This window comes from Meriones unguiculatus, chromosome 14 (genome assembly GCF_030254825.1).
Source record: "Meriones unguiculatus strain TT.TT164.6M chromosome 14, Bangor_MerUng_6.1, whole genome shotgun sequence".
In the NCBI taxonomy this organism is placed as follows: Eukaryota; Metazoa; Chordata; class Mammalia; order Rodentia; family Muridae; genus Meriones; species Meriones unguiculatus.
Genome location: NC_083361.1, coordinates 29,745,917 through 29,761,379, shown reverse-complemented (window position 1 = coordinate 29,761,379; position 15,463 = coordinate 29,745,917).

The following is a 15,463-nucleotide window of genomic DNA, read 5'->3' as shown; positions in this document are numbered from 1 at the left end:
CCATTGGCCACCTAGAGAAGGGGAAGGACGTTCTCTGAGGGAGAGAGGAGTCACTTTAATTTGTCCCTGAGGGCCTGATATGAAGTTCCTAAGCAGCTGTGTGAGAGAGACAGGATATATCCAGATTTGGAGGGGGAAAGCCCTCTGGGCAAAAACGGGGGAGGTGAGAGAGGGAGGGAACAGAAGAAGGGTGGCTGGTAACAGAAGCAAGAGACAGAACAGGGCCTTGAGTGTGCAGAGGAAGGAGCGTCAAGGATACTTCCCAGGGCTGGCTTTAAGGAAGACTAGTGCAAGATGGGCTAGTAAGAAGACAGATGACATCCTGCTCACAGTTGAGAGTCCTGTGGCTATGGAAGGCTAGTTGTAAGGAATCTTAGGTGCTGGAGAGATGGTTTAGTGATTAAAGAGCACTGACTGTTCTTCCAGAGGACCAGGGTTCAATTCCCAGCACCCACATGTGGTGACTCTTAACCATCTGTAACTCCGGTTCTTCTAGGTCTGGTGCCTTCTTCTGGCCGCCTCTGCACTAGACACACTGAGGTAAAGTGCAGCAATTCTTACACATGAAAAGAAAGAAATCTTGGCACTCTTTTCTGGGTTATGGGAACAGAAATCCAAGTGTGATCTAATGTGTCATTCAGTAGCTGGTTTTCCTGGTCTGGTAGAGGAAACAGGCACGTTTGTGTTACAAAAGAAAATAATTTTCTCTTTGAGGATCAAATCGTGATCAGTGTTTCACAGTACATCCTGGGAGTGAGTCAGAAGGGCCTGAAGACCAGGCCTCACTGAAGGTGCAATACCCCCAGAGGCTCCCCTGCAGAGCTTTCCTGCTGCTGGGGTGAGACCCAGTTTTGTTTTGTTCATACAGACAGGGTTTTCTGTATAGTGGCGCTGGCTGTCCTGGAACTTGCTCTGTAAACCAGGCTGGCCTTGAACTCACAGAGATTTGCTTGCCTCCTGAGTGTAGGGATTCAAGGAGTATGTCACCTCCCTCTGGCCTAGTTTCATGCCACTGACTAGGATGGAGCTGTGCTCTAAGCTAGGGTGACTCCTGAGACGAGGGGCCCTCCAGACTCACGGACATGAAGCCCAGTTTCGCTCTGGGGCCAAACCCAATTGGTCAGGACAGACCAACCTCAAAGGGAAATTGATGACCTCAAAGAGTCACCAGTTAGTTGTGAGGAGCAGTGGGGGTGGGGCTCCCTGTCTTGTAGACAGTGAAAGCACTCTAGGAAACCTGAAGGTCTCCTGGGCGAGGCTGTCAGGCTGGGGGGAGGGGGGAGTACTGGTATAATGCTGTTAGCTGCATGCTTCAGCCACACATTCTGCTTACTTCCTTCTGGAGAGGAGCAGCAATGAACGCTCAACTGGGGAAGAGGAAGGAGAGGGAGAAAGGAGACTGAGAAAGGAGGGCTCAGCAGGTAAAGGCACCACCACCAAGCCAGGGACTGGAACTCCAGCTCGAGGATCCAGCAACCTCTTGTGGACTCCCTGGGCCCCAGCACGAACATATCCATTCACACACATGCAACTAATTTGAAAGTATGAATCAATCTTTTAAAAATGTTGATAGTAGGGTGGTGGTGGTGGTGGTGCGCACCTTTAATCCAGCATTTAGAAGGCAGAGGCAGGCGGATCGCTTGAATTCCAGGACAGCCTGGTCTACTGAGCAAGTTCCAGGGTAGTCAGGGCTACACAGAGAAACGGTCTCAAAAACCAAAAACTAAAAAAATAATTAAAGTGTTAAAAAAGAAAAACTGTATAGGCAAACACATGCAGGCATCCTGGGAAACCAGATGTGTGGGAGCCCTGAGCCAGAATTACACAGGCAGTGTTAGCCACCTGGTGTGGGTGCCAGGAATCCAACTCAGGCCTCTGCAAGGGCAGGGTTCCTTCTTAACCCCCAGCCACCTCTCCAGCCCTGGGACTAAGTACATTTATGTGGTATGTAACCCTCATCAGCCTCTCATCAGCCTCTCAGCCCAGACTGACGCTTAGTCATTCTCGCTCACTCCCTGTTCCTCCCCTCCCCAGTGTTGCTGCTGGCACCTGTATTCTCAGTTTCTGACGAATCATACCTTACTTGTTTGCACGTTCTCCTGCTATTTGACAAAGAAGACTCATATTTTCTTTTTTTTTTTTTTTCTTTTGGTTTTTTGAGACAGGGTTTCTCTGTGTAGCCTGGACTGTCCTGGACTTCTTTGTAGACCATGCTGACCTCAAACTCATAGTGATCCAACTGTCTCTTTCTCCTGAGGGCTGGGTTCAAAGGTGTGCGCTCCCACTCCCAGCTAGACCCATTTTCCCCCTGGGCTCAGCCACACTGATGGTGCAGCTTGCCTTTCTGGGACACATTTTTCTTAGCCCTTCTCTTCCTACTGCTCGTGTAGGTGTACAACATGTATCTTGGAAATGTGCATCCCTTGAGTTCTTTCACTTAATATACCTAGTTATCTTTGTTTTTTTCTCATTTTCATATTCATTGTGTATGTGTGTGTCTGTGTGTCTATGTGCATTTATGTGGAAGTCAGAGACAATTTGCAGAAGTTGATTCTTCTCTAATGCCTTTGCATGATGAGGCATCTCAATGGACTTCCTTAGAGCCCAGCACTCAAGAAGGCAGAGGCAGGAGGATCGCTGTGAGTTTGAGGACAGCCTACTATACACAGAGAAACCCTGTCTCAAAAAACAAAACAACAAAAAAGCAGTTCTTAAATTTTTTATGCATTCAAGTGAAGAAAAAAAATGACTTAAGATCTGTCTTAAAAGTCATTTCAGAGCTGGAATTCAGTGGCACAGTGTGGTGCTTGCCTACCACTCACAAGGCCCTAGCCAGTGGTTCTCAACCTGGTCGGCAAACCTCTGTCTCCAAAAATATTTACACTACGATTCATAACAGTGACAAGAACATACTTATGAAGTAGCAAAGAAAATGATCTTATGGATGGGGTTCATCGTAACATGAAGAACCGTGTTTAAAGAAAGGGTCCCAGCAGTAGGAAGGCTGAGAACCATTGCCCAGATTCAATCCCCGGTTTTGTCCCCAGTTGTCTCACCTATTGTAGGGTTCCCTTAGAAGCCAGGGACTCCCGAGAACCTAGAACTCTGCCCCAGAGCCTCAAGGCACTAAAGAAGGACGCTGGAAACAGCTCTGCTCTGGGTTGCAGCCTGAGTCCCCGGACCTGCCACAGAAACCCTGTGGTTTCTAAGGGGAAAAGAATGAGTAAAAATCTTGGTGCCCTGGGGCTGGGAGGGTTGCCTATCTTTTAAAATAGGAAATCTTTGCTCAATGTGAATAATTTTTGTGCCCTAGGACCCCAGGAGGGCAGAGGTAACAGCTAACCATGTGAAGCTGCTCAGACAGGTTTTCCTCTCCCTTGAGGCTTTTCTAACATCCTGAAACTGCTTCTGTGTTGTTTGTAATCAGAAACAGCAACAGTAGATCGGCTACTAGCACTCTCAGAGGCAGAGGCAGGCAGATCTCTGTCAGTTCCAGGCTAGCCTGGTCCACAGAGTTAGTTCCAGGGCAGCCAGGGCTACACAGAAAAACTCTGCCTCAAGAAACCAAAAAATAATAAAATAATAATAATAAAATAAAAAAGAATACAAGAAAATAGGTTTAGAGGGCACATGCCCTTGACCCTGGCTGTGTTCCTAATTCTGTGTCCTAAGGACATGCTCTCACACGTAGAAAAATCATACTGAGAATGGTGTTATGGGTTGGCATCATCCTAAAAGAACTATGCATCCTAAAAGAACTTGTGTGGACGCGCTGCCTGGTGCCCCTGCAGGACTGTGTGGGATGGTCCTGGACTGGTGGCTCAGGGGAGCCAAGATACACTGCTTAGCAGCAATGAGAAAGGAGGGAAGGGCAGGCTGCCCCCGGCCATCAGCGGGAGGCACTGTGAGGTGCAGGCAACGCTCTACAGCCCCACCTCTGGGGAAATGTCCTTTCTAGCTTTGTCTTGGCAGGAATAGGGTCTGTCTAACCTTTGTTAGAGCCAAAGAAACTTCCCTTCAGCCCTCTGAAGGTTCAGACACTGAGTTTAGGGACTGGAGATAAAGTCATATGGTTACTAACACTGCATCTGAGCTGGGTCCATAGCACTCATGTCAGGTGGTTCACAGCTGCCTGCAACTCCAGCTCTGGGGCATCTGGGGCCTTCGTCTTCCCCAGACTCCTGCCTGTCCGTGCACACAAAGATACCTATACACAATCTATCTGTCTGTCTGTCTGTCTGTCTATCTATCTATCTATCTATCTATCTATCTATCTATCTATCTATCTGGTTTTTTGAGACAGGGTTTTTCTTGGTTGCCCTGGACTCACTTTGTAGACTAGACTGGCCTCAAACTCACCGAGACACCCCCCCCCCCCCCACACACACATCGTCTCTGCTTCCCGGAGCACCAGGATTAAAGACATGTGCTACCATGCCCAACTATTTATACACAATTCAAAATAACAAAAATAAATCTTTTTTTAAAAAAAAAAGATTTAGTTGGGTAAAATAAGGGATTAATGGGTGTAATGGCTCATTCTTGCAATCCTAGCACACAGGAAGTGGAGGCAGAAAGATGGCCATGAATTTGAGGCCAGCCTGTTTGTTTTTGTTTAAAAAATATAAAAATAAAAGAGGTGAGATCTTTAGCAAGCAAATCATTCCAGTCTCTAGAACTATTGAGTTTGTTTGTTTGTTTGTTTAACTATATAGTCCTGGCTGGCTTGGAACCGTTATGTAAACCAGGCTGTGCTCAATAATATTTTTAATAGCTTTAAGGCTGGCCTTGATCCTTCTTTCTTTCCTTCAGGCTTTGAGATTACAGGTGCGTGTTACAAAGTCTGACTCTATAAATGTTCTAGTCTGTGTTATTCTGTTGCAACAACAAAAAAGGAATTAAACAACAATGTCAGGAGTCAACAGTTTTTATTGCATGCATTTTTTAAATTTATTTTTATTTTATGTACATTTATGTTTGACTGCATCTATGTCTGTGTGAGGGTGTCCAATCCCCTGGAACAGGAGTTACAGACAGTTGTGAGCTGCCACGTGGTCGCTGGGAATTGAATCCCGACCTCTGGAAGAGCAGTCAGTGCTCTGAGCCATCTCTCCGGCCTAGTATGTTCTTTTTTTGTTTGTTTGTTTTGTTTTGTTTTTTGTTTGTTTGTTTTTTGAGATAAGGTTTCTCTGTGTAGCCCTGGCTGTCCTGGATAGACTTGCTTTGTAGACCAGGCTGTCCTCAAACTCACAGAGATCTTCCTGCCTCTGCTCCCTGAGTGCTAGGATTATAGGCGTGCACCACCACACCCGCTGGCCTCTCACCTCTTAACATTCCTCTCTGGCTGGATTTTGTTTGTTTGTTTCCTTTATTTCTTTCCTTCTTTTATTTAAAGAAAAACAAAACAAAACAGGCAATGGTGGACAGCTTCGTCTATGGAGAGCTCCAGGACAACCAGGGCTATTCAGAGAAACCCTGTCTCAGTAAACCCAACAAACAACCAAACAACCAAACAAACCTCAATAAATAAAAGAGCTTTTTAAATTTGTATTTATTTTGGTGGGGGGTCTAGGTACCACAGCACACATGTGGAATCTGTCAGGGAGCAGCTTCCTTTTGGGAGCCGGCTCTTTCATTCTGTCTTTGTAGGGGAATCAAACTCAGGTCACCAGGCCAGCAAGCCTCAGGGAGCCTCTGCTTCTTCATCCACCCTTCATCTGTTCCTGCTACGCTGGGATTATGGCCACATCCACCAGGTGGCTGGTTTTCTCTTTTTTATGACTGCACTCAAGTCCTGATGCGTCCTGTGGCAAGCTCCCACAGGGCCACAGGACCGTTTCCACAGTCCTGGTTTTTCTTTCTTCTGTAAGTCATACTCCTTTTATGTATACATTTTCATTTCTTTCAAAAAATTTTTTAGATTTATCTTATTTTTATTGTATGAGGGTTTTGCTTACATGTATGTCTGTGTACCACTTGGATTTGTTTGTTTGTGTGTCTTGTTTTGTTGAGGCAAGATTTCTATGTATACCCTTGGCTGTCTGGGAACTTACTCTGTAGGGACTCACAGGGATCCACCTGCCTCTGCCTCACAAGCGCTGGAACTTAAGGTGTGCACCACTTGTGAGCCTGATGCTACAGAGGCCAGAAGAGGGCATTGGATCCCTGGACTGGAGTTATGGATGGTTGTGAGCCACCGTATGGGTGCTAGGAGTCTAACCTGGGTTGTCTGCAAGAGGAGTCAGCGCTTTTAACTACTGAGTCAACTCTCCAGACCCATCACATTTTCATTTTTATTACTTTGTGTGCCTAGGTGGGCCACATGCCCCGTGGTGCACTTCAACCAACTTGCAACCATTGGATCTGTGGGTCCTGGAAATCAGATTCAGGTCATCAGACTTGGTGGCTGAGTCATTATCCACTGGGTCAACTAGTTTTTCAAACAGGACTTTATTTGGGGGTTCCTTAAAACTTACACCTCCCTTCTAACTTCCAGCCCCAGGTAGGAGAAAAAGAAGGTGGTAAGGGAAAGGGGATGGAACCCTCTTCTTCCTGCTGGGTAGGGTCATAGGATTCTTTTGGGGGCAATATGAACATGTGTCGTCAGGAAATCCAGAAGTCCAAGTAACCAGCAAACACAGCAAGTAGCCTTCCTCTGCCTTCTCCACGCTGCTGTGCCTTTTTTCCCCTGGGCTATCATGCTTATACCCCTCAAAGTCCTCAGAATTCAACTAATTCTAGCTGGCAAAGACCACACTTCACACAAGACAATTAACAGGAGTGGACAAGCTAAAATCCCCCTACTTGGGATTATAACAAAAACATGTTTATATATCATAAACCAAAATGTCCACAACATACAAAGTCTTGCTAGATACCCAAACTCTCAATCCCCCTGCCTCAGATTCTTTTTTTTTTTTTTTTGGTTTCTCAAGACAGGGTTTCTCTGTGCAGCCTTGGCTGTCCTGGACTTGAGCTCCCAGAGATCTGCCTGCCTCTGTCTCCCTAGTGCTGAAACTGCAGGTGTTCACCGGCTTATCTTGCTTTTCTTGACCCCTGAATTTGTCATTCCTTCCATAACCTTCATTGTTGTTTTGTTTTTGTTCTTTAGAAAGTGTCGTCTTTTCTGAGACTGACATTCAACCAAGGACCATGTATGGATATAACCTAGAACCTCCACTCAGATGTAGCCTGTGGTAGCTCAGTAACCAATTGGTTTCCCCAAGTGAAGGGAACAAGAACTATTTCTAACAGGAACTCAATGACTGGCTCTTTGACCTCCCCACCCCCGAAGGGAGGAGCAGTCCTGTTAGGCCACAGAGGAGGGCTTTGCAGCCACTCCTGAAGATACCTGATAAAACAGGATCAGATGAATGGGGAGGAGGTCCCCCCTATCTTGGAAAGGGGCACGGTGGAGATGAGGGAGGGAGGGAGGGACTGGGAGGGAATGAGGGATCGGGACACGGCTGGGATACAGAGTTAATAAAATGTAACTGATAAAAAAAATAATAATAAAATTAAAAAAAAAAGAAAGTGTCTTACTTTGTCCCTCTGGTTGGACTCAAACTCACAGAAATCTATCTGCCTCTCCCTCAAGTGTTCTGGTACTACTCCTGGGTACCTTCAGAAGGTTTTAATGCTATAAAACTAGTTAATACTTTTTTAAAAAGATTTGTTTATGTATGTAATTTATGCATGTGAGTGCTCTACTTGCATGCGTGCTTGTGTGACAGCAGAGGCCATCAGATCCCCTCACAGACAGTTGTGAGCCACCATGTGGGTGCTGGGAATTGAATTCAAGAGCAACCGGTCCCCTCAACCACTGAGCCATCTCTCCAGGCCCACTACTTTTTCTGTATTGCTCTCTTTAAAGACTTATCCCCCCCGCCCCCGACAGGCACACACCTGTAATTCCAGCACTCCAGAGGCAGAGGCAGGTGGATCTCTGTGAGTTCGAGGCCAGCCTGATCTAGAAAGTGAGTCCAGGACAGTCAAGGCTACACAGAGAAACACTGTCTCTAAAAATAAAAAACAATTATTCTTATCATCGTGTGTGTGAATGTGTGTGTCTGGGTGAGGGAATGACCTGTGTGGGTTGGTGTCCAGAACAGGGAGTTAGAACCTTAGAGCTGGGTTGTTAGGTGCTTGTGAGCTAGGAGATGAACTCAGGTGGTCTGCAAAAGCAGTCTGCACTCTTTAACCAGCCAGCCTTCTCCCAGCCCACATCTTGCCCCTGTTGACTCTGTCATCAAACAGTAGTCTTTTGCATGGGCGGTTAATAAATCACAGAAAATAAGTTTAAATGGTGAGTTTTTGTTTCTGTATTGGTGGGTTTTGTTTTCAAATCCATTTATCACTCTTCTATGTATGTATATGAGTGTTTTGCCTCATTTATCTCTGTGCACATGTATGTGTCTTGTGCCTACAGTGCCAGAAGAGGGCGCCAGATCCCTGGAACTAGTTACAGATGGTTGTCAGCTGACTTGCTGGGCCCGATGAAAGCGCAGCCAGTGTTCCTCACACTGTTCCTAGAGTGTTAAGCCATCTCTCTAGCCTTCGTGGGTTTTCGGTTTGTTTGTGGTTTTGTTTTTGCTTTTTTTTTTTTTTTTTTTTTTTGAGATAGGTCTAAGAGCACATGAGCACTGCAGCCTGAGCGAGGCTGGGGTTTACAGAGCAAGCTAGTGTTGAATACAGCAGTCCTGGTGTTCAGCTTTTCTGAGTGCTGGGATTACAGGTGTGACACATCACCGTTTGGCAAGAAATGAGAGTTTAAGCATATGAATATAGGTACAAGAGAGATCAAGGCTAGCGAGATAGATCAGGTAAAGGCACTCACCTCCTCTGATCCCCACACATGTGTCCTGCCACGTGCATGCTCACGCACATGCATGCCTCAATACACAAGTAAATAAAGAATTTAAAACATTTAAGTGAGAGAAGTCAGCAGTGCTGGGGATGTGGGTCAGTGGAAGAGTGCTGTCCTATCATGCAGGAAGCCTTGGGTTTGATCCTCTGCATAGCACAAACCAGATGTGGAAGGCAGGAAAATCAGAAGTTCAAAGTCACCCCCTAGCAACTTAGCAAGTATGTAGAGTACATAGCATTGAGATACTTATACAGGCCTACAAGTAAGACCTTGGCTCAAAATAAAACAACTAAAATTGAGTGGGGCGGCTAGTTATAGCCCATAGTCTGTCGACAAGAATGAGTCAACTCAGGCCAAATTAAAGTATTAAGGCAGGTTTATTGGGGCAAGTTTATCAGGGTGGGCTCACTGGTTCCAAGGAACGAGGTCAGGGAAGTGGCCGTACAGACAGACAGGAAGACAGAGAAGGAGGGGAGGAGGAAAGAAAGAGTATGCACATGCACAGAGAGAAGACAGGAAAGAGAGAGAGAACCAAAATGTCTGGATTATATAGTGAAGAGCAGAGAGCCTGGGAGGTAAGGGGAAGGCAGGGGAGGAAGCCCAGTCCCTGGGCTGGAGAGTTCATTGGAGATGGTGGGGTGTGGCAGCGTGCCCTATAACCAGTAGGGACTGAGGGATTCTGGGAGGCCTGGTCTGCTTTGATGTGTTCAAATAGGAGCCTCAGCTGCTTGTCCTAGGTCTGAAACCCAATATCTCAGCCTGTTGTTGAAAATAAATGAATGAGGGGCAAGGTGATTGTCTATGGCTACTTCAGGCTGACACTGGGGTGTCATTATTAGGAGGGGCCCAGAAAGCTGGAATGTTGGTTGAGCCCAGGAAAAGGAGACTGTTTTACTTACTGTCCAGGTTGTGAGATCATCAGGGGCTAGTTGCTTTTGGAGCTGTCCTGCGTGCAGACTTTGAAGAAACACCTGGACCTGGTCGGCCACTGAAACAGATATATATGTTAGGGGCAGAAGACAAAGTTGAGGCGTTCAGGGAGGAAAAAAAAAATTTCTTGGGTGTACATTTGAAACTTTTAGGCCTGTCATTTTGTCAGTTGGGGGAAGGGGTCCTGGCAGGTGGGGAAACAGACTGACGGTTCTTATCTAAAGTCCATTTAACCTGTGAGAGGTGGATTCATGTGGATTCCCTGAAGCTTACAAGAATCTTTTTAAGTTTACAAAGAGAGATAAGTTTTAGATAGGTTAGTATTATCACTGTTCATAATCTGTACTGAAATCTACATTGTAGAAAAAGGAGATTTTGTGTCATAGTGGAAGCTTGGGAAACAATTTAAAATATTGAGCTTGTAACCATGATAGTGGATCTACAGTGAAATGTTTTAACAGAGTTAGACTAATAATTTATCAGCTCTGAACTTTGACATCTTATACTTCACACTTTCTTTTTTTTAAAAAAAACTAAATGTTTACCCTCTGAGACACAGGTGGTTGATTACTGGGAACAGTCATTGTAAAGTGAACTCCTTTAAACAAAGAAAATAGTAAAAAGTTCCTTCTTTCATTAGTCTTCAAACCTGTCAGAGATCTGAGAAGGATTAATTATAGCAGAAAGTATGATCCAGATGGCCTATGTACTAATTAAAATGCCAGAGAGCTGCCAGGCCCGGCAAATCTGGGAGGCCTTCCTGTAGAGGAGACACTTGGGGAACTGATCTTACTTTGTCTAGGCAAAGTGGGGCAGTCAATTCTCCCCTGTCCTGCTTGTCCAGTTTGGGCAGGGCTCTGGCGTTGGGACAGTGTTTCCCAATGGTTAGTTAGTATTACCACAATTCAGATGAAGTTGTCTGTACTTCATCTTCTTTGGAGACTTTGGGGTCATGCTAGGAGTAATAAGCTTTTTTTTTTTTCATTAAGCACTTAAATGTCATATTCAGCAGAGCTCTGAAGTACCCGGAGACCATCTATCTATCTAATGTATATTTGAATAGACAGACTTTGCTTGTTTCTAGTTACCCGTCCTAGACTTAATGCTGAAAACATACAGGAGGGTAAATAAGGCAATATAGATTGGCATATTGGCAGCCCTTTGTAGAAGGATTTTAATACAGGAACGTGGCTGTTGCGGCAAGAGATCACATCCAAAGACCTTCTGTTTCTGCGTGGTCTGGCTGGAATACAGGTACAGCTTCAATCCCAAGAGATGGAGACAGAGGCAAGCAGATCTCCGAGTACAAGGCCAGCCTGGTGTAGAGCAAGTTTCAGGTAAAGAAAAGCTTAGGTCTGGGTGTGGTGGTACACGCCTTTAATCCCATCACTCAGGAGGTAAAATCGTGCAGATCGGAGTTGAGGAAACATTTGCCAGAAAGCTGCAGAGGAGAAAGGTCCCTGGAACCCTCTCCAGAGGAAGCATCAGTTCTCTGAGTTCGGTTGGACAGCCAGCGAGACTGGGGAGCTCCAAACCAGTGGGAGGGAACCTTGAGCCCGGAGCGAGGAGTGACACAGGAACCTCCGAGACAGTGAATCACAGTAAGTGACCCCTAAAGACAATTTTAATTATATAGACAGACTTTTCCTGCATTAAAAAGTGTGACACCCAGCCAGGCTCAATGGCGCAAGCCCATAATCACAGCACTCTGGGAGACGGAGCCAGGTCCACAACAGAACTGGCTAAAGAATCAGACTCTAGAATTTGTAATTAATTCGCAGGCAAATGACCCCTACGTATCTTAGGAGGGTCAAATCAGCAGTTTGGTTCGGGCTGTGGCAGAAAGGGGGCGGGGCGGCGAGAGTGTGGTTCCCATCAAGCCTGTACTCGGGGAGTTAGACTGAGGTTGTCCATGCAAGGTCTGAGACTAGCTCAGTGTAGATAAATTCTGCAGCAAACACCACTGCGGTGTCTGGCAATCAAGGCTTAGACCTCTCAGTGTCCATTTTCCCAGCCTATGCTGGAGACCCAGAGGAAGCACGGGGTGGCGATAGATAACCTGGGGTCGAATGGTGAGGGGCACGGCAGCCCCAAGCCACGTGTCTCTGAATCCTAAAGCTCCCTGCATCTTTGTTCTGGAATGGGAGCAGGGGAGCCCTTGGAGTTTTGAGAGTCAGAAGCACCCATTCAAGGCTGCTGGGAGATGGATGGCATCAAGCAGAGAGGAAGACAGGGGAAAGAGTGGCCTGGCCTTCCAGGCTAGGAGGGTGGAAATGAACCAACTGAAGCCACATTAGAGTATAAAGGCAGGTTTATTAGGGGCAGCTCTTGGGCAGATTCTCTGGTCCCGAGGAATGGCCGAGGAAGCTGCCATGCAGACAGTAAGACCGAGAAGGGGGGAAGGAAGAAAGAAAGAGCATGTGCATGCAGAAAGAGGAAAGACAGAGAACTAAAAGGTTATATAGTGAAGAGCCCCTGGGGGAGAGGAAACCCAGCCACTGGCTGGAAAATTCAGGAGAGAGGGCGGGATAGGCCAGCCATGCCCTGTAACAGGCAGAGCCTGAGAGGTGCTGGGAGAAACCGGAGGCCAGGTCTGCTTTGATATGTTAAACAGGAACCTCAGCAGCTCGCCCCAGGTCTGAAACCCAGTAGGGGTTATGGGTATAGCTTGGTGGCAAAGCTCTTGGTCTGGCATACACAACAGCCTGGGTTCAATCTTCTGCACCAAAAAGCAGATCCTTATGAAGAATATAAGGCTGCCTGGGCACGGTGACACACGCCTGTGATCCCAGCACTCTGGGAGGCAGAGGCAGGTAGATCTCTGTGAGTTCCAGGCCAGCCTGGTCTACAGAGTGAGTACCAGGACAGCCAGGGCTACACAGAGAAACCTTGTCTCGAAAAACCAAAAATTATATATATATATATATATATATATATATATATGAAAATTTGTTTAGAGTGCACAAGCCCTTTACCCCAAGTGTGTTCCTAATTATGTGTCCTAAAGATATTGCTCTCACACGTGGGAAATCACATTGCAAATGATAGTTATGGATTGGAATCAACCTAAAAGGGAATTATGCACATAATGTGAGTGTCCCTGCCTGGTGCTCCTGCATTGGCCCTGGATGCGTGGCTCAGGAGAGCCAGGATATGCTGCTTATGAGCTGGCTGACTAATGGTATGCCTTCATACCATTCTGTGGTCAGATCACAGTTTCCAGTCGTTTTTATTCTTTTATATGGCAAAAGAGACTTTGAAGATGTAACCCCCGGAGACAGAGGTGGTGCTGGGCTATCCGGGTGGTTCTATGCTATCACACAGTCCTTCAAAGAGACAGAGCAGGCACTGGTATGCTAACAGAGGCAAGCAGATAGATGCCTTGAGCTGCAAACCTGTTGTCCCAGTACTCAGAAGACTGAGGCAAGAGGATCACAAGTTCAAAGCCAGCCTAGGCTACACAGCAAAAAAGTCATGAAAGGACTTTGTACTGTATCACTTCTGTGTTCCCCATATCCACAGGCTGTCTGTGCTGCAGATGAATCTTACTAAAGAATTTTCTAAAGGAACTAATAATGCAGCAATAGACATTCTTTTGTATGTACTGTTTGTGTTTAGCAAATCTGCAAAGTTCAATAAGGGCTCTGGGTTGAGTAATATGAATATTTATATTATTTCAGAAAACAGTAAAACAGTCTTTGAAAACATGTTTTAACAAATTGTGATGGGTGATGGTGGTGCATTTTAATCCTAGCATCTGGAAGCAGAGGCAGATGGCCCTCTGTGAGTTCAAGGCCAACCTGATCTACAGAGTGAGTTCCAGGATAGCCAGGGCTAAACAGAGAAACCCTGTCTTGAAAACAAACAAACAAAACAAATTATATTGTATAAAAACTTTTTTTTTATAAATAACGTTTTTAATACAAAATTTATTTTTCATATGTTTGGGAGCTGCATGCCACAGCACACGTATGTAGGGAGATCAGAGGTCAGCTTTTCCTGCAGTTGCGCCTTGAATGTTCTCTCCCCTCAGATCCTCCACAGCTGCTCTGGCCTGCATTGAGGTGGCCTGTAGTTGCTGGGCTAAGGACGGGGTTTAAAGAGGACAGTCAGAAGGGCATAAAAGCTCCCTTGGAAAGGGGCATTTTTCCTCTGTGTAGACATCTATGCTTCCAAGCCACTGATCCGATCACACAGCCGGGTTCTCTTTACCTAGCTAGCTGCTGGTTGAGTTCATCTTGCTCCTATCAGAACTTTAAAACTGACTCATGGATGAGTCATCACCGCCCAATAGCAATACCCAAACACTGTTCAGTTGCTAACTAAAAAGCCACATGGGAGGCCTGGAGGCTGGCTTCCCTTCCCTTCCCTCCCCTTCCCAACAAGGTCTCTGAGTCACTGAAGAAGCAACCACATCTCATGTACTGCCCCAACTCAACAAAGCCTGCTTAATTCATTACAGTGTGACCAGTCAACAGGGAGTTCTTGTTGCATTGGGTGGCCTCCCAGATCACTCCCTGTGTGTCACAGACCCAGAAACGGGCAATTACTCAATTGCCTGCTTTTCAAGTGGCTCAGCTTCTGTTTGGGACTCAGAATTCTTTGTTTAGGACATTTCTGTGAAACAAACGAAAACAAAAAAACACCACCACCAACAACAAAAAACCTCCACCAGCCTCTGTAAAGAGTATTGTATTTTGAGGATTAAACTCTGAGCTTTGGGGACCTGGAGAGATGGCTCAGCGGTTAAGAGCACTGACTGCTCTTCCAGAGGACCTGGGTTCTCTGGACCCACATGGCACCTCATACCTGTAATTCCAGTTCCAGGGGATCTGACACCCCCATAGATATACATGCAGGCAGGACACCAATGTGTAATCAGAAAAAAATAAACTATTTAAAAAAAAAAACCAAAAAAACACAATGCTGAACTTTGTCCATATCCCCAGCCCAAGAAGAAGGTTACAAGATTGGAACTATGAGGCTAGAAGTGTTGTGACAGCACTTGCCTCGCCTGTGCAGGCCTCTAGGTCTCATCCCCAGTATTGCCATCCTGGAGATGATGGTAGTGGTGGTAGTACATGCCTTTAATCCTAGGACTCCAGGAGCAGCAGCAAGGAGAGCCTGGTCTACAGAGAGAATGCGGTCTGGGGGACGGACGTCTGTATTTTCTCTTGAGAAAGGGCTGTTGGCGGGAGAATGTCATGTCTTCCTAGACGGGGGCTGAGAGCTTCAGGGATAAAGTCCATGTCACCTGGAGTCACACTGCCCTCCCCAACACCCCACACCCGATTTTGCTTTCTTTTTAATTCTATGAGTGTTTTGCCTGCATGTATGTCTGTGTGAGGGTGTCAGATCTTGGAGCTGTCATGGGGTGCAAATACTGAAAGAGAATCTCAGATCCTGAAACTTTTTGTATAGAACCTATACAAATGATGTGTTCATATCTAAAGTATATACTGATATCTGCCCTTGACCTACGGTAGTCAGTCATTAGAAAGAAAGTGTGTTAATAGTCTCTACATACTAATTAGACCTGACAAGAAACACTAATTCATATTAAACTTCGAGCTCTCTCCTTTCTCGTTAGAGTTTTCCCCATTACAATATATCCATACTACTTCTGGTCCCAGCTGGTCACACACAACTAAACTGCCTGTGAATGTT